Source organism: Pholcus phalangioides, unplaced genomic scaffold, assembly GCF_987345545.1.
Source record: "Pholcus phalangioides strain wild (caught in Gottingen) unplaced genomic scaffold, Ppha-v1.0 ptg000042l_1, whole genome shotgun sequence".
Lineage (NCBI taxonomy): Eukaryota > Metazoa > Arthropoda > Arachnida > Araneae > Pholcidae > Pholcus > Pholcus phalangioides.
Window position 1 is genome coordinate 23645036 of NW_028301628.1, and position 24547 is coordinate 23669582.

The window sequence follows — 24547 nt, forward strand, 5'->3', positions numbered from 1 at the left end:
GAAAATTGAACTGAAAATTCATAATAAAAAGGTTTAAACAAAATTAGTATTACTCATTCAAATAACGATATTTCGAGAAAAAAATTGCGAATTTCGGAAATTACAGCAAAACCACAGTTGAAATGAATTACGATACTTGCATAACAGGAAAATTTCAAGCATTTACTTCCCTCACTTGAAAACATGGAAGTTGGGTGGAAGCACCAGCAAGAAAACTAAACAAGCGTAACTCTGACAACGTAAATACGTTAGGGCCACGCATTTACACATACACAACACGTTTCTTCATGTAATAACTCTCGTGTACAGATATGTAGTAGAATTGATTGAAATATTGTTAAAAAATGTATTAAACATAATATGTTAAAGCCTACTAAGTTTAAATCCAGTGTTTTATAGGCCATTGAAAATTCAAGTCAACAATATAGTTATTGTTAAATTTCCAAGTCCAATAAAAGTGTTTGCTGATGAATTTTGAAATTTTTCCAAGAAGCCCCTTAACCAATTCATTATTTTTATAATATAACTGATAAATTTCTTTTGATGCCACCAACAGTTAGATATTCCATTAACCGCTTGGAAAAAAATCATTTAAAACTAAACAAATGTAATTTCTTTTTTCAAATATTTTGTTAATTAGACAATTTGATTCACTTATTTTTTTTTCAATTTCAATTTAATATTTGATAATACATGATTTTTATTTCAGAATGTCGATTTTTTTTAAATTGAAAATTCAATTTTTTATGTGCAATTACAAATGAATAAAAATATCTATGAACGAATTCGAAAATGCATTGAACGTCTATCAAATTTAAATTCAGTATTTATAGACGAATTAAGGTAACTATCTAAATGTCATGGGCGCGGTAACCCAGGTCGATAAGATACTTGCCTGAAGTGCCAAAGGATGTTTAGACGTGTTGCGAGTCCGATACCCGGTTCGTCCTTGTCAGAAAACTTTCCTGACACACGGGTACAACAAAAACGGCGACATGACGGCAGAGTCATTTTCAAAAAGGTCTCTTCGCGTTCTCCTAAAGTCATTCTTCCGCTTTTTCGAGGCTTAGTTCGTCCTGGACTGGAGTATGCTGTAAGGTTTTGGAGACCATACCTACAGAGGGACATAGACTTGATTGAAGGGGTGCAGAGAAGAGCTACACGTGTCCTTATTGGCACACAGGGCTTGAGTTATGAAGAGAGACTTCATTTTTTGAATATGTTTACATTGGATGAGCGCAGGTGTCGAGGAGATATGATCGAAGTGTTCAAAATTTTCAATGGGATGGATAGGATGGACCATGAACTTTTAGTACACCGCCAATCGACTGCTTTTACAAGGGGACACCAGTATTGATTGGTGAGGGACAATGCAAGGTTATGGTGTCGCTGGGAATTCTTCTCTAATAGGGTTGTTAATAAATGGAATAGCTTACCCCCGGAGGTAGTAAATTGTAAAACAATTGACACGTTCAAAAAGAAATACGATAAACATGTTGGGGGTAAATCGAGAAGCTATCCATACTTAGAATCAGACAACCATAAGTATTCTTTATGGGCATTGTATAATATTTTGTTATGTGTATATATTTGTTTATAATTTTTGTTAATTGCATTTTTAATTGGGTTGCTGTATTTTTGGAATATATGACATCCATATCTTTATGGGCATCTTTTTCTCAGCCACCTCGTTGGCATTTTGCCTGTTGTGACGTTGTATTTGTATAAAAAATTGCTACCCCGTCGAAGGGTTAGCGCGCCAACCTCTCGATGAGTATAAAAAACAAGCCTTCCGTTCGGAATCGGCAGTAAATTGTAGGTCCCGGTCTGGGGTTAACCGTCGTGCGACAAACAATGATCAAATGATCTGAATATCATTAAATCTCCAAGACCAATAACGGTACTCTTGCCCCTGAATTTTATACTTTCAACAGAAATTGCTAAAGCTGAAATCAATATTTTTGTTTTATATTTTAAAGCTGAATACAATAGTTTTCTTACAATATGACGCATAAATTTGTTTATGATGATACTAACCAATGAACACACTCACACATATTAAATTAGTCATTTGCAATATAAGTGCTTAAAGCTTAAAAAGAGTTTTTTTTTTCAAATGCTTTACTAACTTGAGTATGATTTATTTATTATTTTATTAATTTAGTATTTAAAAATACATGACTTTTATTTCAAAACATTTTTTTTTCAAATTTATGTTTAAAAAATATAATGCACAACTAGAAATGTTGAACCTATGAATTCATTTTAATCATTAAATAATGATAATTTGAAAAAAAAATCGAAATTTTTACAGTAAAACAACAATTTAAATGAAATGACATTGATTGAAATATTGTGAGAAATCTTAATATATATATATATATATATATATAAAATAATACCCGGCGTTGCCCGGGTACAAAAATGGGAAAGAAAACATGTTGCAAACTTGCACAATATAAAAAATGAGAGAAAAACATGCTATATATGAACTTGTATAACGACAAAAATGAAAGAAAAACATTTTGCAACTTGCATAATTACAAAAATAAATAAGGAACATGCGGAGGACTGCGGATTTGTATAATTGAAAAAATGTGGAAGATAAATCTGCATGATAGATATAGATTATACTCTGTAATCCAAATATTAAGGATTTTGGTCTATTTTTTGGCCAAATGCCTAGCTAAAATACCCGGCGCTGCCCGGGTTTTCTTCAATGAGGCTTTTTTGGATCACGTGATATCTCCCTCTTTCTTTGAGGGACATGCAAACCGTGTCCAAGTTCACCAACATAGCGACTTCCTACGCGACTCATGAAAGAAGCAAATCTAGATTTGAAGAAACGTAAAAAAAAAAAAAATATATATATATATATATATATATATATATAAATTATATATATATATATATTATTTATAATTATATATATAATTTAAATATAAATAGATATATATATAAATTTTTCTTTTTTTAAAGGGTGCTAGGCATTTCGATTCCCCCTTTGAACTTCAAGTTATCCATCTCTGCCTGTTTCTGCTTCAAAAAATGCTTAATTAAAGCTGTGGAATTCTTCGATGTACTTTTCACGGGGCCCATAATTAATTTTAAAGCAACCTAAACTATATGAGTTTATGCAGTTCAATATTAAAAGAAAATACGGAGACATTAATTTTCATGCTTGAGAAGATATAAATAAAAAGTTCAAATCAATGTTATTGCTTGGATATCCAACTCAAAAGTAGGTCCGGCTAATTGCTTCATATTTAATTTTCTGGGCTTCGTATGTCTCTAAGCGAACTCAATATTTCAAAAATCGAGTATTTCATACAATTTTTAAAATTATTGATGCGACAGAAAAAAACCCACCAAATTTCCGCATTTCTACATTAAAATAGGAAATTTTAACACTGATTTCTGTGGGGGATCATCCTTTGCCTTACCCTCAAAGTGATGCTCATGATGGTGTCTATTCAAAAAGCTCTCATTACTGGGAGGATTGAATAAAGAAGCAAACCATTATAAAGGCATAAATATTAAACATATACTGACAGCATTGAAGAAATGACAAACCATTGTAAAGGCATATACATGTCTTAAACGCATTCATAGGGAACAACGGTAACCAAAGTAAACGTTCGGAAAGTGATTGTTGAGACCCAAAAACCATTGTTGCCTTACGGTTTTTTTGCCCATTTGGGGCATTTGCCCTGCTCTGACGAAATTTTAAAGTAGCCTATCGTTTAAGTCGGATCCCATTTAGTATATATGCAAAATTTGGTGACGATCGATCTAAAATTGTAGATTTGTATAGAGAACATACACACACACACACACAGAAAATCAATTTTATATATATAGATTAACCCTCCAGTGCACCAGAGAGAAAATGTTCCGCGAATGCACGGGTCGGGGTCTCACAGACATATCTTTAAATATGTTTTTTTAATAAAATATTTATACAGCGTTCGTTTGTAATAATTTTTTTGATTAAAGATCATATCATTTTAGCTACACTACGGAGACAAAATGTATTCAATTGCCCATTGCTATCAAGAAGCTCAGGGAAATAGTTCTTACCACCTCTTGGTAAATGAGAGAAATGCCTGTGAATGGGTCTCACAGACCCAACCCGTGCACTGGAGTTCTAAAATAAATACACTAAAGTCCATTAGATTTATATTCAGTATTTATAGACCAATTTAAAAGTTAAGATAACAGTACAAATATCATTAAATCTCCAGGACCAATAAAGGTACTAGCCTCTAAATTTTATAGCTTTACAACACGAATTTTTTTCAAAACGAAACTCAATATTTTTTATAATATAATATAATAAATTTCTTTCTTTTTTTTGTGCCACCATTATTATATTTTTCAGTTTCTTTTCGACTTCTTCTCAAGTGCCATTATCTTGGTTGCTTATATCCCAAGAGTTTCACATCAACCGGCTGAGCCACAACTCAAAGTTATGGCCGCCCGTCGTAATTCGTAGAGATTAAGTAAAGGCAGGGGAAAAAAAATAGAAGATGGCGAATTTCTTATTTTTGGGCCATAAAGAAGACTACACTTAAACTGATCCGCGGTCGAATATTTTTCTCTCTTTTTTTTTGGCCCGCAAATCTTGTCAGTCCGTTGCACATAAATTGGATTTATCTGTTTATTTATTGAATTGTTTCCAGGGCACATTTCTTCTCTCACATCATCGTTATTTCTACCTTTTCGAAAAAAAAAATTGAGGTGGTACCGTTACGTTGATGCCATACGTTCCCTTTTAATAATAGCTTTTTTTCAAGTTTGGACATTATTTGTAGTGGATTATGGGACATTCTGGGATATATATATCAATCCGAACCTATCACCGGTAGTTATTTTCTCATGATCCCGTAAGATATGCTCGTCAAACCAATTATGTGTGATTCGGCGGGACGTCAACAGTTTTCTTAAAACAAAGGATGACGTTGAGGTTTAAAGTGGCGTTTTGCTACCACTCCTTGATTGTTTCAATTGCTGTATAAGTTATGGGGTTTTAATGATGGAAAGAGGCTGAATCCTCTATAAATTATCGTATTATCTATATTACATCAGAACATGTTTATATATATATATATATATATATATATATATATACTTTAATAGAATTCAGCATCTGCCATGTGAATATTAGGAATAAAATTCATTTTCTTTTGTTGAAATAAGCACAGTGTGCCCGAGCTAAAGGTATCCAAAAGTACTGAGAGAGCCACACTTATGAATTGCATTAGAGAGGGAAATTTCTCAAGTTTATTTCCGCATGTTAATGAAGTTTAATGAGAGCTCCATTAGTGGCTCTGCAGATGTCCGAATGATATTCGATCCCTTTCGAAGTGAGGTGTTGTGAAATCAAAAGCTGCAAGTGCCGTTTGAAATCATGTGGGAAGGCCTCACATTTATTTCTAGTACGTACACTGCGTAAATCATGTGTCACTAGTTCAAATTCAGCTAGAATTAAGGCCGCTACACACTACTCTGACGTGACGTGGGATCACGAGACATTGTGAATACTGATTCGTGGAAATTCTGCGACGTTGGAATTCTCAACGTTCCATAATGCTCATGTTATAGAATTTCCACAAATCAGAGTTCAAAACGTCTCTAACGTGAAGTGGAACCACGTATTATAAGTGAAGATAAATATATCCTGCATCATATTGGCTGAAAAAATTGAACACGGGAAATTATTTCTTCACAAAAAAAAAAAAAAAAAAAAAAAAAAAAAATTGAAAAACACAAAGTGCTGCCATCTGACTTCCGGATCCCGAAGCAAACAACTCAGCAGTCTTTTTTTAAATTCGTGCATTTTCAATGTTGTAGGCCGGCTTACTCTCAGACATGAAACTTTTTACAATGGGAGATCGGCTCGCGTAAGTACCAGGAAGTTGAAAAACTACAGCCGACCACGGCAACCCCCATGCTGGTGCTGAGCGAAATTTTGTCAGAAAGTGTTTCAAAACTGACGTCAACATTGCGCGTGCGTGACATCGTAGAAAACCCTGAGCTATCCCCAATCAAGGGCACAGCATTTTCAAAATTATTCATGCATAGTTCTCTTGGTATAAGACATCGTTTTTGGATTCCATTATCCGAAGACACCCTGCATTTTTCGGCTTCTGAGATTCTTATCACTGAGAAATTTGCTGCTTGTACGAGTTTGTTTGACAGATAGCTCCTTTTCACGTCTAATGTTCTATCAAATCTTGAAATTTCTTCCATCCTGCTCTTGAGCTTCCTGTTGATTTGATCTCTATTCATACAAGTCAGTTCCCCATCATTCCGTTTACTTAACTTCTTTGTATTTCTTTCTTTTGGCTAGACAGACTCTGCGTCTGGCATTTATCTGAAAGGCAATCGGTCATCATCACTTCTGACTCGTTTGTCTGCGTCAATGCATTCTAATATGTATAAAAAAAATTGCATGTGTCACGTCGCTCAGCCCAAGTCAACGCTTGTGACACAGATTATTCACTATCCAGTACAAATGGATTCTGACTTTACTCTAATGTATTTCCTGTTTCCAGATTTTTTTTCCTTAAAAAGATGTATGATTCCGTGATTTCTATAATCAGATTGTGGATTTTAAATCTGAAATTTCCAAAAAAATTGAGATTTCCAGTCAATATAATTATCAAAGTTTTATATATTTTTTTCGTATTTGTTATATATTTTTAGTTACATTATAAAAAATTAATATAACATCTTTTACAAAACTTGAAAAAATAACCAAACCGATACGCTTATTGGTTGCATTTTTCAAGTTTACAAAAGAGGTTTACAATTAGTGGGAAGAGTGGGTTTGTAAACCTTTTATAATGTAATCCCGGCCTTATTCATGTGATCTTGAGATACGAATCAGTGTTGTGTTGTCTAAGAAAAAAAAGGGATCATTATTTAAAAAAATATTGGTATTTTAGTTATATATCCTCATTTTGTGTATCAAAATGACACTAAAAGATGTACCTTCTAAAATATCAAAGAAATTGAGAAATAGATATGTTTTATCTTTTACCTTGTGTTTGGCTTGCGTGTTCAAATGTACACGGGGCAGCATAGAACCTAACATAAAATCATAAAATAAAATTGTAGTAAAATTTTAAAATCAAATTGAGAAGCAATAGCTTAATTTAAACACAATAAAACTCAAATTTGAAACAGTATGAACACAATTAATCTATAATTTGAACCATTTGAACCATAATGAATCTCCAGTTTCAAACACTTTGAAACAAAAAACTGAAATTTAAAGTAATTTGAAACAGTTACTGATATTTTACGCAATTTCAAACAAAAAAAAAAAACTCAAATATGAATCCAAAATTACTCACATTTGCAGAAAAATAAAACTCATCTTTGAAATCAAATACAACTGAAATTTTTAAAATCAAATAATACTCCAACTAAGCTGTGTTCGTCTGTGTTGTCCAACCAAGCGTTCCTTTTTTGTAATAGCTTTTTTTGCATTGTGGGCTCCGACCTAATGCACAAGATATTATTATACATATACTTCAACAAAACTTGAATTCATAATTAATTTAAAATTGAATAAAAGAATCAAAAGCACATAATTTAGATTGAATCAAACACATAATTTAGATTGAATCAAACACATAATTTAGATTGAATCAAACACAAAATTTAGATTGAATCAAACACAAAATTTAGATTGAATCAAACACATAATTTAGATTGAATCAAACACATAATCTAGATTGAATCAAACACAAAATTTAGATTGAATCAAACACATAATCTAGATTGAATCAAACACAAAATTTAAATTGAATCAAACACAAAATTGAAACTAAATTAAATGCAAATTTGAAATAAAATTAAATGCAAATTTGAAATAAAATTAAATGCAAATTTGAAATAAAATTAAATGCAAATTTGAAATAAAATTAAATGCAAATTTGATATAAAAAGCGAGTAAAAATAAATTCGAGTTCCAGCTCATGCACATCTGACATTCAAATATTGCTCTAAGAATTTCACAGATTAAAAACTAACTTTATACAAAAAACGATTTTTTTAATAAAAGAACTCTATGAATTTCACATATATGCATATAAAAAAATTAATCTTTCAACACAATTCAAATATCTGAATAATCAATATCATATATAACTGACTACACAGAAGTATTGACAACTTCAATATTTTTTTCCCCGTTTCCGAAAATCTAAATTCCAAAACATACCTCAGCATGATTTCATTGTACCATCTCTCTCCCATGCTAATCATGAATCCAATAATCTGATTTCAAGAAACCTAGTTCATTTGACAGTATTATTCTTGTCATAGTAATAAAAATAAAGCCACACTCCATAATGAAAATGAACCCGATATATATATATATCAAACAAATTTTTACTTTTTTCCCCTAAAAATAAAGTTTTACAAAAAATAAAAATTGGAAAGTTTTAGACGGTATTTTATTGCCGTAAGTACGGCTGGAAACATATACTCGAAAGATGAAAAAAAAAAATTCTCATCCTATCTATATATGATTTTTTCTCCTCTTCTTTTCGTTTTTATCTTATATATCCATGCGTACGAAGAGACCTGTACTAAAGCCGATTTTGATTTCCACTCACGTACTTATTCTCTATGAGTACCGCTGCTGTTCTTTATTGATGTACTTTTTTATATTCCACTCTTTCGTCTTCAACGCTTTCCTATTTTTTTTCTCCCCCTACCTGTTTCTTTAGCCTCTTCTACATTTATATATTTCCCGCTTTTGCCAGGACATAAAGTTCATGTACAGCTGTATATATGTATTTATTTATTTATATAGGAAGCAAAATAACCGCGTCATCCATTCAGCGTCTTTTGACTTATTTAGTCGGGATATGAGATTCGCGGGTAGAAAAGTACGATCTCATTCGTGTACTTCATGATACCTCCGGGATAGAAATGCTAAAGAAAGATTTAGGTAAGAAAGGGGGAAAAAAGAATGAAGTAATGAAACAAGATATAGAAGAAATAAGGGGGAAAAAAAACTGATGGAACTAACCCAAGCGGAAAACAAATTCCCTTCAATCCTGGCTCATCCTAGCGAAATGTTCTATCTCATAACCCCGTTGCCGATTTTGAAGGGAAAAAAAGGAAAAGTTCTTTAGATTTTCGATTTTCTTTGGGCTTATATATGATTATCCTTCGTCGTTCAATGTTACCAAGTTTCAACTCTTGATCATTTCATATTCTTGCTAGGCTCTAACTTCATCTTTGTCATTATTTCGCTGTCAGTTGCACTTTTAAAGAGTAGTCGATATAGTAAGTACGTGAGATTTGACACACTTTTTGTGTTGCCGTTCAGCTTGTTAGTTTGTGAATTTTGTAATATTTCTGACGAAAAGTCAGTCGTAATGTTTTATCGTATGAAAAAATTCATACATTTTAATAATTGATATATTATTTTTCTTTTCTTTCATTTCCGTCTAAAATGAACTCAGATTACATCGATGGAATTTTATACACAGACATTATAGGTGTATTGGCAGTTTTTATAACTTCAAATTGTGGCCCAATCGCAATCACCTCGATATTGATTAGCCTTATATTCTGCGTGCAGACCTCTATGTATTTTGTGTATATGTACGAATCATTTTATTATTTAATAAAATAAATATTAAATTTATTTATTTTATATTATTCAAGAAAATAAATAAGACTACTCAAAATTCCCCATAGCTCTTTCATACCTCATTAAGTTTTCTTCGCGTTAGAACAAGTAAAACAGAAAGACGAAAAAAAACCAGCGAAGAGAAGTAAGATCCCATACTGTTCGTTACAATGACGTTACTAAGAGTATAAAAATAATAATAGTTTTTAATGTCAAATTATATTTATTATTAATAAAAATTTGTTAACAGAAATCGGAACTATGTGTATAAATGTTTGTTACTTATTGATAAACAAACAAACAAAAAATGAAGAAAACCGAAAGGAAAAGAAAACGAAGGGAAAAACAATAAAAGAAAATATAATAATCCCAGTGATCGCTTACATACAAATACCACAACAGACAAAATTCCAACGAGGTGGAAGAAAGTTGCCCATAAAAAATATAATGAATACTAACACAAAGATATAGATTTCTATCAATTATTTATTTTTCCCCTGCGAGGAAGAATAATAAATTCACACATTTCAAGTTAATTTCTAAAGTTTAGGCAGTAAACAGATATTTCTAAGTAATAGAAATAATAGTTGAAGATTTCTTCCCAAGAGAGATCGTTCTGCTCCTTCTCTATACCGAACTATAACACAAAATCACAGGATGAAAACTTTAGTCTCACAATTTGGAAAATTCAAAACAAGCATTAGAACAGTAACTAAGCTGTTTGAAAACAGAATCATACAATAGCCAGACCCCTCATTTTTCATACAAAACTTGAAGCAAACTATGAGAACAATAACTAAACAAAACAGTTTGAGAATGATACAGAATCAAACTGTACAGCAGTAACTAGACTAAAAAGTTTGAAAATAAAAAAAAATCTAACAATAACTACACTGCTGGTATGAGAGTAAAAATCAACAGTAACTAAACCAAACTGCTTGAAAAACCGATGGAATCTATACAGCAAGCAATAACTAAACAAAACTTTTGAAGAATAGAAACAAGATGTAAAACAATAACTAGACTGAACGATCTGAGAATAAAAAAAAACTGTAGACATGCAGGGCAATAAGTAGACTAAACAATGGTAAGATACAAACGGAGACAAGATGATTACAATAACTCGCCTAAACAGCTCAGACTTTTGAATAATAAAAATTAAAACTTTCTACCAGAAAATAACTTGACTTAAAGGTTTCATAATAAAACCTTTAAGTCAAGTTAACAAAACCGAAACACACCTAAGAACAACAATAACAAGACTAAATAGTTTGAAAATTGTTATCAAAACAATTAACTAGTAGAATAAGTAATAATATATGTAGAAAAATAATTATTTTATAATTGAACTCAACAGTGTGAGGGCATTAAACATACTTGAAACATGAACGTATGAATGGAAAAAAATAAAATTATCAAATTGTAACTAAAAACATTAATTTTTCAAGTATGTGTTTTTCCCTCGAACACACGCAAGTAGAAATTCAGTCCAATTTCAACAGGTACAACTCAGAAGAGTCTCCTACAATAAAAGGTAAAATAACTGAATAACTAGAAATAATACCAGTAAATAAAAGGAAATAAAATAGTTATAATGTCATGGCATGACTATATATTTTTATTGGATAAAAATAAAATCACTCATGTTTATTGAAAGAGCATCATGAAGGAAAAAATTATAAAAAAAATTCCCTTTCCAAAATATCCTTGAGATCGTAGTACTTGAAAAAGAAATCGAATATTCCAGGAAATAAAGAAAATAAAATTGGAAGAGATTTATATCGTTTAAATGTCATAATACGAAAAAAAAATAATACATAAATGAAAACGCCCTACATTGAATGGTAAATACGAAATTATGTATTTCTTACATATACATTTGTTTCGTCAATAAGAAGAAATAAAGAGTAAAATAAATTATATATAACGTCTCTAAATTCGCCTCGAGATGAAAACTCTATTGACAAAAGCAATCCTGAAACAGGATTTTTCTAATTGAATCTCACTTTGTTCTTTATTTTGTATTTATTTATTTATTTTTTGGGAAATCGAAAGGAAATTTTTCCGTTTCATGTTTTCTTCTTATGCTTCTTTTTCTTATTTCCCCGTTTCTCCACGTGCTTCACTTTATTGTTTGCTCTTTCATGTGTATGTGTGTATATACGGTAAAGGTGGATATCGATCTTCGGCTTAACCGAAAGCGGGTGATATTTTCCGATTAATCAATATATAGGTCTTGCTATTGGATGATGTTTTTTTTTTCATCCTTCGTCTTCTTTGAGCTTTCTTTCCTTTTATCCCGGTTAGTTTTCCTCCTCCTCTTCTATTTCCTGTTATTTTTAGGAATTGACGTTATACATCGAGTTTATAAAATCGCACTTGAGCTTATTTGTCTGTATTGATTCGATCAACCAACATCCGCATATAATATTCAAATTTATATGTATATTTCTTTGGAAAAGATCAGATTTGATTAATAGTTTATTGCATGATTCTATGGCATTCCACGTCCTATGCGTGTTATTAAATTTTATGATTTCAAAATAGTCTGGATCTTGTCTGAGTGAATAGCATTTTTAGGGAGAGAGCGTAATTTAATAATTTATAACACTTTGGAATTGTATGAAACATGCAATCAAGTAACTAGATTTGACGTGACGGAAAATTTTCAATTAACTAGCTGATGGTGGGAAAAATAATCAGACATTTGTGGTTCCAGTGTTTGTTGAATGAACGTCGTATATAGCGTTGGATGGGTATTGGTTATTGAAATTGATTGATAAAAACTGTCTGGGTTGCGTTAGCATTGAATTAGAGAATTATTCTAATTTAAATTTTGATTTATAACTAAATTTCCATTGATGAAATAAAAAGAAAATCAATTGCAAAGTTTTTTATTCACCATTGCTTATTGAGAAGAAGCTATGTAATTGATTTTCGCAACTTCAAGTAATTACTATGTCTGCACAAATGTGAATACAGTTTTTCTTGGCCTACCCATAGTTTTGTAGACTTACGATGCTTACGTTGATTTCTGTTACGAAAAACGAAATTGTGAAACTGAATTCGACCATAAATATTTTCGTAAAAAATTAACATCTAACGAAATTTAATTTCAACTATGTATTTAAAACTATTTCTAAGCATTCAGCATTTTCTAACAAATACAGTGCATGCGGCTTAATGTGATCACATCGGTTTTTGAAGTTTCTGATAACAATAACTGGTCAATAGCTATATCCGAAAAATATCCTGCTCACGATGACCATATGGTCCGTTTGTAGAACGGGACGTGTGGAAACGGACAAAAAACTCTGTTTTTCTTTCCCACATAACAGGTTTCAAAATGTTAAAAATCTTACTTTTTATAATGTACGGTACTATATGATTTTACTACGGTCTATAGATTTCCTTGTGAAAGTTTTCCGGCCAAAGAACTGTTACTGTGGTCAGTTGAAAGAAACTGGCCAAGAACTAAAGATAGGGAATTTTTTTTTACCCTTATAATAGTATTATTCCACTATAGCAGAGCAGGGGTTCTCAAACTTTTTCCGATTCCCGGCACCCCCTTGCTGTATCCAGATTTTTTCACGGAACCCTATTCACTTTTACCTGCAGTATTTTTCTAAAAAATAGTCAATTGTGATACATTTAAATCACAAGGATTTAATTAATGGAAGCAAATTATAATGCTAATAATTTTTGTATAGGTTAGGTAAAATACATTTTAGATCACACAAAAATGTATTGAATAAATTTTAATAAATATAATATATCAGTGAGAGAGATGAACCTGCTTTATCATTACATAAATGTTCATATCGGGGAATTAAACAAGACACAGCTACCGTAATTTCCTTTTCCACATTGATTTTCAAGCGATATTTTTATTTCATGACAGCGAGTGACAAAAACCCAGATTCACACGAATAAGGAGAAGAGAATTGAGTGAAAACTCTGAGCTTCAGCACTTAGGAGTGAGTATTCATCTTTTATACTGACAACTAAAACTCGGTCAATTCCACACTGCTAAATTCCATTTTTAATCATTTGTCACAACACACCTCAATTATATTCTATTCTGCAGCGGTAAATCCAAATGAAGCAGTGGCATTAAATGGATCTCGAATCCATGCGAATTTATTGGTATCATCATTTTAGAAGTACTTCTCAAATAAGCTGTGATAAGTGTTCTTTAAAAAAAGATTTCATGCATCGAGAGAAATAAATTTCATTGGGGGTCAAAAATTTTTGGCAACGAATTGAAACATTCCTTGCCTCCCCCTTCATTCATTTTACTTTTCCATAGCTTTAGTTATTTTATAAAAGCTAAAAAAAATTTCAATCGACTTCAAAAGAGGCATGTTGCTTCCATGCAAGGAGGAATTGAAAGCCGTAAGCTTTTCAAAAATGTCGCATAAATATGGTAGTTTTACCAAAATAGCTTCATTTACAAAATTTTCGGTGTACTTATGCTCTCCTGTTTAAGAAAAATATTAACTTCTTGTCGCAGTTCAAACAAACGTGACAATACATTGACCAGGATAAGGTCATTGTGAACTGCTCTAGTATATAACAAAGACGAATCCCATATCTTCCCATAGGTATTTGAAAAACCTTGTCTTCAACGACCGAGTTTTAAATAGTTTAACTACAGTCACTACATATTCCAAGACTAAAATTCAATGCAGGACTCATATATTTTGACGTGAGTTCTTCCCTGTGAATAATATAACCATTTAAGCCCGAGCTCGAACGATCGAGCGGGTGAAATACTCAACAAACTGAATCATGTTTTCAAAAATTGCCCGGTCTTAAAGGGATAATGGGTCCACAATGCTTTTGCTTTGTATGAGGACTGCAGTCCACCATAACAGCCAGACATAGAACGACCGCCATCAGTGCAGACACCAACGTTCTTAGCCTACTCAAAATTGTTTTCGGAAGTAAAAGTATCAACGATCTTGAAAAAGTGTTGAATCTTTGCACGATTGTTTTACAGAAGAGGAGATCTTAAACAATTTTTTTGTCGTCTACTAACCGTAACAACAAATCAAGTGAGAGTCCTTATTATTATCTGTGGCTTCATCCAGCTACTAAACCACGCATGCACATCCTCCGTATTCTTCTGCGGAACTTCTAATGAATTAGTGCATGTTGATTCCAACATGTGCGTGTCGTGAACCTAATTTGAAGTTTGTTTCTGTGTCTGCCATCTGCCATCAATTTTTCCAACTATGAGTGAAGTGTAATGATTGAATAACTGCACCGTTGTAGGTCTGTTGCTGTCTATGGTGAGACTTTTTAATGGGAAGATCGCCTCGTATTTGTGTCTCGAAGATGGGAAAAAATCCAGCTGTAAACCAAATTCCTTCCCTCTTTTAATCTTTCAATTAATTGATCATGGATGTTATCTTTATATGCTGTATTCTTCGACTGATAATATGATTAATTTTGCATAAGCGTGGTCAGTGCCAACGTGGCAATTTTTTTTTCTCCAAAGTTGGCAACAATAATGCCGATACAGTGTTTGCTAGTTTTGGCAACCCTTTATCAAACCGCATTATTTAACCGCATGTATTTCATTAATTCAAATTTTTGTTTGTTATTGATATTACAATCATGAGAACTGCTGGATGGGGATTTTTTTTTCACTCTCACAACGTCATGGAATCACAGAATTTCAAATGCCAGAACGGATGAAAACTGCGTATTATTCTATTTACCAAAACTTTGTCAAATATTTACCCATTTTAACCCTTTGTTTGGCAGTGCTGCTGTCAAGAGCAATTCATAAGTTTCTTATATTTTTAAGTAACTCCTAAACATTCGATTTTTACTCATGAGCTGTTTATGAAGTTCTGTAATTAACAGCAGAATGGATCAAGGTGCGCATTGTGCACATGACTCCTATTTCTTGACAATCCAATCAAGAACGATTTTTGACCTTTGGGTTATGGAGTGAAATGCTATGTGTCGAAGAGACATATTGCTTTTCAATGTTCAACAATGACAGAAAAGTAAGTTGGCAAACAATAAATGACATTTTTATGCTATCAAAATCTATGTAAATGATACAAATACGGTAGGTTCCTTGAAGCTCAATTTCCCATATTTTTGTAAATTGTGACAATATTTTTCTGTTTGTCATGCAATGACAATTCTGAGTACACACATCATTTCCTTAGTATAACCTCACAAAATTTTTCTCCTATGAACATTTTTTTAATGCCTGCCAATTAAAGGGTTAAGGAAATCTTGTTTATTACAGTATTTGAAAATACACATTCCAGTATTTTAGGCCATAGATTTCGATTTCTTAAAAAATTCTACGGAACGTTTAGTCGTATTGAAATATAGTGAGAGAAACCCCGCTATAACGAAAAATCACTCTACAACGATATTTTTTCAATCGTATTTGTAATTGTCTATAGCCAGTGTTAAACTCCTCTCGATACAATGATATCATTTACTACGATATAAATCCCTTTATAACGACATTTTTTAGATTTCCAAACTGCTACAACGAAATTTTTTATATTTTTCGCTGAAAATCGCCTTCAATATATATATATTTTAATTTCTCACCAGTTTTCATTTTTTCGAAGTCTAATGTTTGCACCATATTTGAAGTGATAATGGAGTTGCCATAAAGCTACTTTGTAGTACACTATAGTGTGTTGCGCAGCAAACTACTTTACAGGGGAGAACTAATTACAGTCACAGGTTTTGCTGTGAATAAATGCATTTTATGTGGGGGGGGGGGGGGGCACCAACAACTCCAATTCAGATAAGATGCCAGCAACAACATAAATTAAATGATGACTGACGATAATGCTATCTCTCGATATAACAATAACGTCTCTATAACGCTATTTTATTTTGATCCGCATAGTATAATTATATCGAGGTCTCACTGTACATAAAAATATACGGCGTTACAATTATCTATATACTGTTATCATGATAGGGTGCTTGATTCTTAAATTAAAGCGCCCCAAAAATGACTAGGTTTACCCAACAGGAACATATCAATCATTTTATTGACATCCGTATCAATAGCTCATTAGCAGCAAGAATTCAATTCGATAGCAAAGAAATAGAAGCGATATTCGATACAAAGAATACAAAGATAAATCATTGCTTATCTACAGCCTTTAATATGTTGTCTGAGAACTTGATGTTCTGTCATTTAATTTATCATGGATTTTCAACATTGTTCAAGCATGGTGACGGGGGGGATGAAATATATCAGAAAGAGACGAGTTACATATCAAGCACAAAAAGAAAAATGTTCTTCATCATTTTCTTTTAGTTTTCTGACATCATTTTCGATTCTTCAGGCTGACTGTAATGAAGTTTCCCGTTTCATTTTGAGCTTCGAATGTCTGATCTTTCTGAAGAAAAGATTAACCATGTGATAAATCAAATATGTCCCTTTTCCATTCTTGTTCTCCTCTCACTTTCCATTTCCTTCTCTTAATCATTGTGTATGTCCAGGAAAATGTCTCCTTCTTCCTCTCCATCGAAAATATCGTTTCCTGTGAAAAGATGAACGAACCGTTTGTTTGTGCCTTATCAGCATTTCATAATAATAATGTAATGGAACTGATGTATGAAAGTTAACAATGCGTGAAATTATTCTTGGAAATCCGTATTGTGCGGAGAAAGGAATCACTTCTTTTGATAATGTGAAATAACTCAAATAATCTGAGTATAAATCAATGTGTTAAAATCCAGTTAGAAATATCTCTGAGATAACTTATCAATGTGGAAGGAAAATTTCTTAATTCATGTTTGTCTGGTTTATGAGGCTATTTTCTTGTGAAACAATCTATTTATTAACAACCCTATTTAGAGAAAAACTCCCTGAGACACCACAACCTGGAATTGTCCCTTACTGAACGAAACTGTTGTGTCTTTATCGAAGCAGTTGATCGACGGTGTAATAATAACTCATTGTCTCTCTTATCCAACCCGTTGAAAATTTTAAACACTTCGACCATATTTCCCGGCATCTGCGTTCCTCCAATGTATACATTCTCAATAAATCAAGTGTTCCTTCATAGCTCAAGCCTTGCGTGCCAACGAGTTACGCGCGCAGCTTTTCTCTGCATCTTCTCAATCAACCCTATGTCTTCTCTCTATAGGTATGATCTCCAGAACTTTACGGCATACTCGTTAGACGATATAGTCTAATCTAGTCTTGTTAGACGATGTGGATTCAAATATAGTGATTAATAATAAAAACTTCTGATTACGTTAAGTTACCGATTTAATAAATAAAATGGTATAAGGTTCAAAAAACATAGATATAATCCAAACTATTCCAAATGATACTGACTAATAAATATTTTCCTTAATTAAATTTTTATGCAAAAAATCTATATGTAAGAGCATTAAAAAAAGTAATTCCTTTTTAAGAATATTCAGGTCAATGCTATCGTATATTCGGCTCACGGGGAAAAATAATTAATGAAGTCTTCCTATTCTATATTTTCTCCCTCAGAATGTTCTTTCATTGATTTTTAGCTTTAACTAATTCGTGGGAAAAAAGTATTTTAGGAATTTTAAAAGAAAGAATTAAAATTGCTACAGAAAACATTACTTTATTCGTTTCTTATTTTTTCCCCTAATAATAAGGGAAGAGAAAGAATAGAAAAGCAACGAGAGATAGTAAAAATGTTCGAAGATTGATATCATGTGTCTTAATCTGTAATCATTCATAAAGAAAGGCTGACAATAAAGACGACAAACTCATTAATTTTGTCTAGCGTCAAAATATCGCCCACAACAAAAACCACCGAAGAATCTATCCCTTCTTTTTTTTTATGTATTTGTACCCTTTCCTATTCCTTCTCCTGTTTAGGTATTTGGGGAAAAGTAAAGTGTTAGAGGATGCGGAAAATAAGAAAAAGGAGAAGACAACAACAAAACTCAACGTCGTTCTTTTGACAAATTAATCTACCTCCTCATCCGTTTTTCTATTTTTTTATTTCTCGTTCTTTTTATATATTTTCAGACTTACTATCTTATTTCATCCATTGCGTTCTTTAACCCATGTGTATCAACGGGATTAGAAACATAAGAATAAACTATATTTATGTCAAATTGTGTAGATACTGAATTGAACTAATTTACTGAATGGCCTTTAAATGTCTCAAATTAGCTTCTCGAGGGTATTTATAAATATAATAAATGTTGTTTTTTTTATTGTGTAGAGTTTAGTTTTATAATAAGAAGTGTCTGTTTTTATTTAACGCACTCTTTTTATTCCTGTTCCAAATCATGTTGGGATTCAATATTTATTTTGATTTACTTATTTCACAAGTGTTGTGAATTAGTATATCCATTAAATTCGAAAATACTGTATTTATTTGACACAGTGGTGCTTAAACAGGATTCTATGAAGAGGCTTCAAGGGGCCCGTGTGCTTGAAATAAAATCATCAAATTATTATTTGCTCAATATTATTCTGTGAAGGGGTCTGAGTCCTTCATCTTGCTGGTGCAAATTGTCCGTGAAACAAAAGATGTTAAGAAAATTATCGTGTGGGATTTTTAAGCAGTCGACGTTCGTTTTAATGACCCCATCGTTCCACGTAAAACTAACGTTATATTAGAGGGTGATTATATTCAAAGTATGAAAAAAAAATAAGTTTCATGTGAGAGAATTCCATTCCAGAAGCTGCAGAACATTTTGGACAGAATATAAAAGTTCATTATTCATTATAATGAAGGAATATATAGAGTTGAGATTGGATGTTCTATTGGATCGAATGATCTTCGTGGAGTTACATTGGAGGGAAAATGACGTGAGGGTGAATGGAAAAAGATTTGCCACTTTTAGTACAGGTCATTATAATGAAAAGTTCACTATAACACAAGCTCATTATGACGAGCGTCGACTTTATAATTCATTTTCTTATAAAAATAATTATAATGGCTTGTTAGGAAGTATTGTTATTACACAAATGTCCATAAATCTATATATTTTTTAAGCGTGAAAAACTGTTTTGAAGGTATGGCAATATTTATGGATGTTAATTAAGAAATTAAAGTTTGATTATTGTATATTAAGGCAGTCAGCGTGGAACACATGCATTTGTTTTCTAAATTCTGTATGTGTGCATTACTTACTGGTTAGAACTTAGATACTAATATCACTGTAAAATCAACCTTCAGAGTGCTAGTGGTAGAATGATCTACCCGATGTTCAAATCAGAGCTATTAGCACCATTCACTAAACAAAATGATGAAAATTGTAATACTATGACGTTTTATTGTATTTTTTAGTTGAATACCTAAAACTTATTTTACTCTATTTCAGATCATTCAAGGGATTGCGGAGATGATATCTGATATCATAACGTTGAGTCACAGTAAGAATAAATTCAAAGGTAAAATATTCACAGTCTATCTATAAAAATGATTTTCTGTATGTTTATCTGTTTTCTGTACAAATTTTCAATTCCCGACCGCTCTTCTTCAACTTGTGTATATATATATTAAACAGAACACGAATTGAACGATAGGCTAAGAAAAATGATCGCCAGGGATCGGCAAACGCACTAAATGGGCAAAAAAAAAAAAAAAAATGCCAGACAACAATAGTTTTTGTGCCTCATCATTAACTTTTGGAATGTCTACTTTCACTACCGTGGTTCCCGAAAAATGAAACCCTTTATGGTGGTTTGTTTAAGCCTTTAAGATGGTTTGTCACTTCTTCTTTGACGCTACAAGTATACGTAAGTAATACAGACAGCGACACGCATCATTCACATAACTATAAACCTTGAACCTTCACTTGTATTTGGGTGCTGTAGATGAGACTTAAACAGCTCATACCACCTCCATCATCGCTCTGCCAATTAAATGCAATAGTGCATTGAAGCCATGGTTGGTATAATAGGGTTGATGAAAATTCAAGAGTCATTTCACACCATCTCTATGATGGCGAAAAATTTAGAAATGGGGCTGAAAGTACATCTTAACCGTGGGAATTAACAGCCACGTCCACAGGAACTAATACACATCATATATTGATGATATACATATAGTTGATGGAAACTAATTATATGTTACACTATGATGTAATATGAATAAATTACAACCATTCGATGACTAAGGTAATGAAGAGCATGTCACAAACCCGGAAAATTGGGACTGGACATCTTGAAAATAATTATAAGAAGCACTTCAGTGATCTGTAAATGTGCCGCTTAGTTCATTTTTACAAAATTGAGTTTGAGGAGGGCAGGCCGCTTCGGATAACCCCCAGGGCCATATTTGGTCCGCTGGCTTTTATGCGATTTATCATTATATGGCTTAGAGTATAGGTCGCAATGAATTTATTAAAGATAAATTTTGAGTTCATAGACTTCAAATAACATTGAAATTTAGAGAAATTGATTAGAATAACATATAAAGGTATTTTCTTCCGAAATTTCAATTTAAAAAGTAAATTTTTGATCGTGGGAGGGGGCACGAGCCCCCTGTGCCCCCCCCCCCCCCGTGTACGTATCTGATCCCACCAATATGCATTGGGATTCAGAGAGGCAGAGCTGATGACGAAATTTTGCTGACAAGGGGGGGGGGGGGGGGTCAAAAATGACTAAAAATTTGCTTACGTAATACTTGAACGGTAGCTTTCTTAATTGTTTAAGTTTCAGTGCTTTATTCACACTTTCTTAAACACTGTATGAACACTAAGAGTTTTTTTGTGTAACTGTGTATAATGCAGGGGTTTCAACGTAAAAACTTCTCACGGAACCCTCCATATATAACCTTTATATTCCATATAAATTTTTTTATAAATACCTATGTTTTTTTAGGGTTGGTATTTTTTATAATTTCAGCACATTGCAATCAAAAATATTTCTATCTTTCCGAAAATTCATCTTCGCAACAGTTGTTAAAAACCTTCGTGTGGTAGCGGAGAGTGACGTCATCCTTGCATAATTCGCCATCTGGTGGCATCGTCAGCAGTTGTGAGCTTGTCCTGAGTCAGATCCGGCCGTCCATGTACGGTCCCTTTCAGTGTACACGAGCTCCAAGGAAAAAATGAGAGATTCGTTACCCTTGTAGTCTAATTAAAGTGGATTTTTTTAATTAGCTAAAATGGTTAATTAAGTGTAAAATACAAGTATACAGATTTCCTTGATTTTAATGTTATCTATAAAGAGATAAAACTTTACTAATCAAAGTTGAGTAGTTTTTACCTTGAGTTTAATTTCCGATCTTCTCAATTTGGCGCGATTTTAGAAATCTCTGAACACTTAAAATTTCAGCAGCTCTCAAAAAAAAAATCTAACAAAGAACCAACTGTTCTCTAGATAAAAAATTATTACACTTAAAACGTCGTATTTGTACTAAAATTTCACTAAAAGATGTAATTTCTAAATTACCAAAAAGAGAAGTAAAAGAAAAAATAGGTATTATGGAATTTGCATTTACCATGTATATTCAAATGTGCATAGCTGATCTATAATTGCTGGTTGCTCTAAACTTACACATTGATATCATGTGCTATCTCAGAAAAGTAAGTGGCTTCAAGTACAAGTACGGGAACTGAATCAGCGAAAACTTAGACATAACGGATGTTTACTGCCGACATCAAAGATGAAAGGACGTCCTCTTCAGAGACTGAACTGAAAGATGGCACATATCACATAGATGACACAGACGTGACAGCTAGAGGAGTTTTCAAACGAACGGCGTATATTTTAACAGCTGCTGATTCTAGTACTTTGTTGTATGAGGGGGACAAGTCAGATATGAAATTCATACTGGGTGTTTCAAAAGACCAACAGCTGTTGATTAATATCTCGTTTTTCAAACAATGTCGGAGCAGTTGGAACCCTAGTGTCGTGATTGTGAAACTTCGCTCCTAATCGAGATGAACTATTTTGTGACTTTTCACATAAACTCCGATCTGTTACTATACAGTCTTCTGCATTTTTATATGTTTCCTCAGAAAGCTATCTTCGGAAAAAAATTGTGCTCAAATTAGAACCTTTTTCAGCCAATCCACGTTATCAGCCGTGATTGTGTTGCTGCGGTTTCCCAATTTCGAGGCTCGAATGCTCGAAACGTCTCCCGTTTGAAAAGTCTCGCCGCATAGAGTAGGCAGACCCACAACACATGATAGTTACATAACATAAAAATTTAAACATTTGCCATCATCATTACAAGATATGGGAAACAGATGGCAGCACCTGCAAAAGCAGAAACAAACATATCTCTGATAAAAATACTTTAGGGCCACTCATACACTCACACATATGCACTCAAAACAATCATCCCGCATGTACAGTTTCGTGAGAAATTCCGCAAAGGAATATGTGCAAGGTGCGTGTACGGCTAAGTAGACCTTCAACCCGATTCTCACATATCACGAAAATTCCGCACCTGCCATTTTCACTTCGAAATAAGGAAAAGATAGGGCAGATGGCAGCGTCAGTATAACACGAAATACCAACACAATCTGATAACATAATCATGTTAGCACCGCGCATATACTAGCACATAGTTTCCCAAACTTTTCATTCCATCGCCCCCTTCTCCAGAATTTTTTTTCTCTCATCGCCCCCAACTCAAGTAAACCCATAGGATCCTATGCTAAATCCGTAGCTTCTACCGCCGCCCCGGACCATTCCATCGCCCACCAGGGGGCGATATTACCCACTTTGGGAAACACTGCACTAGTACAACACGCTCTTGCATGTACCAGTCCATTAGAAATTCTTCAGAAGAATGTTTACGAGATGATGATCATCCAAATTGAAGTATTGCGTAGAAATTCTAATTTGCTTAAATGTCAACGCAGGAAATTATTTCTACTAATTTCCATTGGAATCCAAACATGTGGAAAAAGTTGATGGCATTTTGTTTATCTTATTTTATTAGTCATCGGATTGTAATTTCAGCATGAGACACTAAATCCTATAACTTCTTAGAATTTATTGTGTATATGGAAAAATAATATGTAATGCCACGGAACTTAATGCAGAACTATCGCTCAAGTTTTGTCAGTTTACTTAGTCAAGTACTAGATAGTTCATCAGCGCATACTGAATTAATCAATCTTTACACAGTTCAATCAATACTGCACACTCTAAAGCGATCTATAAGTGCACTATCGATGTTTTAAAAGTGTTTATAATTTTCATTTTTAGCAACGCAACCATAAATTCCAATTTATTCAAGATATTGAAGATCCAATAATGAAGAATGTTACGATTCGAGATTATTTTTATTTTCAACTGATGAAAAAAGAGATAAATTACGACTTAATAGCAATTTTTACGATAATTTCCTCCTTCATTATGGTTTCAAATATTCTAATATATTTTTTTTTCTATCAGAACAGTTTTAATTATGGAAGAAGTGTGAAAAAATGTAAATTGTATGCATATTATTTTGTATAAATAAATAAGTAATCTCTTTTTAAATTAGCGCGATTCTCAGATTTCAATTTCCGTGAAAGAAAAACTTCATGGAAATGCATTAAAATTTCCACATATAATTGGATAAAATTTCTAAATTTTCTGATAACTAAATTCGGAATTTTCATCAATTTTTGTAGAAAATTGTCTAATACCAACTCCAGAAAAAATTTACAAACGACATTTTTACCCAATACTAATCCTCTAGTTTAAATTAATTCATTTTTATACATTGAGAAATACAATTCAAAAAAATACACATCGAAGCGATTTAAATGCGCATTATCGTGGTTTTAATTTTCTATCTCAGCAATACAATCAGAAAACTCCAATTTTTTCCGGAGATTAAAAGCTTTCAAGAATGGTACGGTTCAAACATATTTCAATTATTTACTAATGAAAAAAGATATAAATTATTATTCGGTCTTAGTTTCTTACTATAA

General features: G+C 32.5%; 1 protein-coding gene across 4 annotated transcripts in view; it reads left to right on the top strand.

The window, feature by feature from the left end:
• Positions 1 to 24547, top strand: part of LOC149064673 (teneurin-m-like) — a 391606-nt gene that overhangs the window by 88111 nt on the left and 278948 nt on the right. For all 4 annotated transcript variants that reach the window (XM_089255506.1, XM_089255505.1, XM_089255507.1 and 1 more), the window contains exon 2: positions 19988 to 20057. The gene's annotated coding sequence lies outside the window, so the exon portion shown is untranslated. The remainder of the gene's footprint in view (positions 1 to 19987; positions 20058 to 24547) is intronic.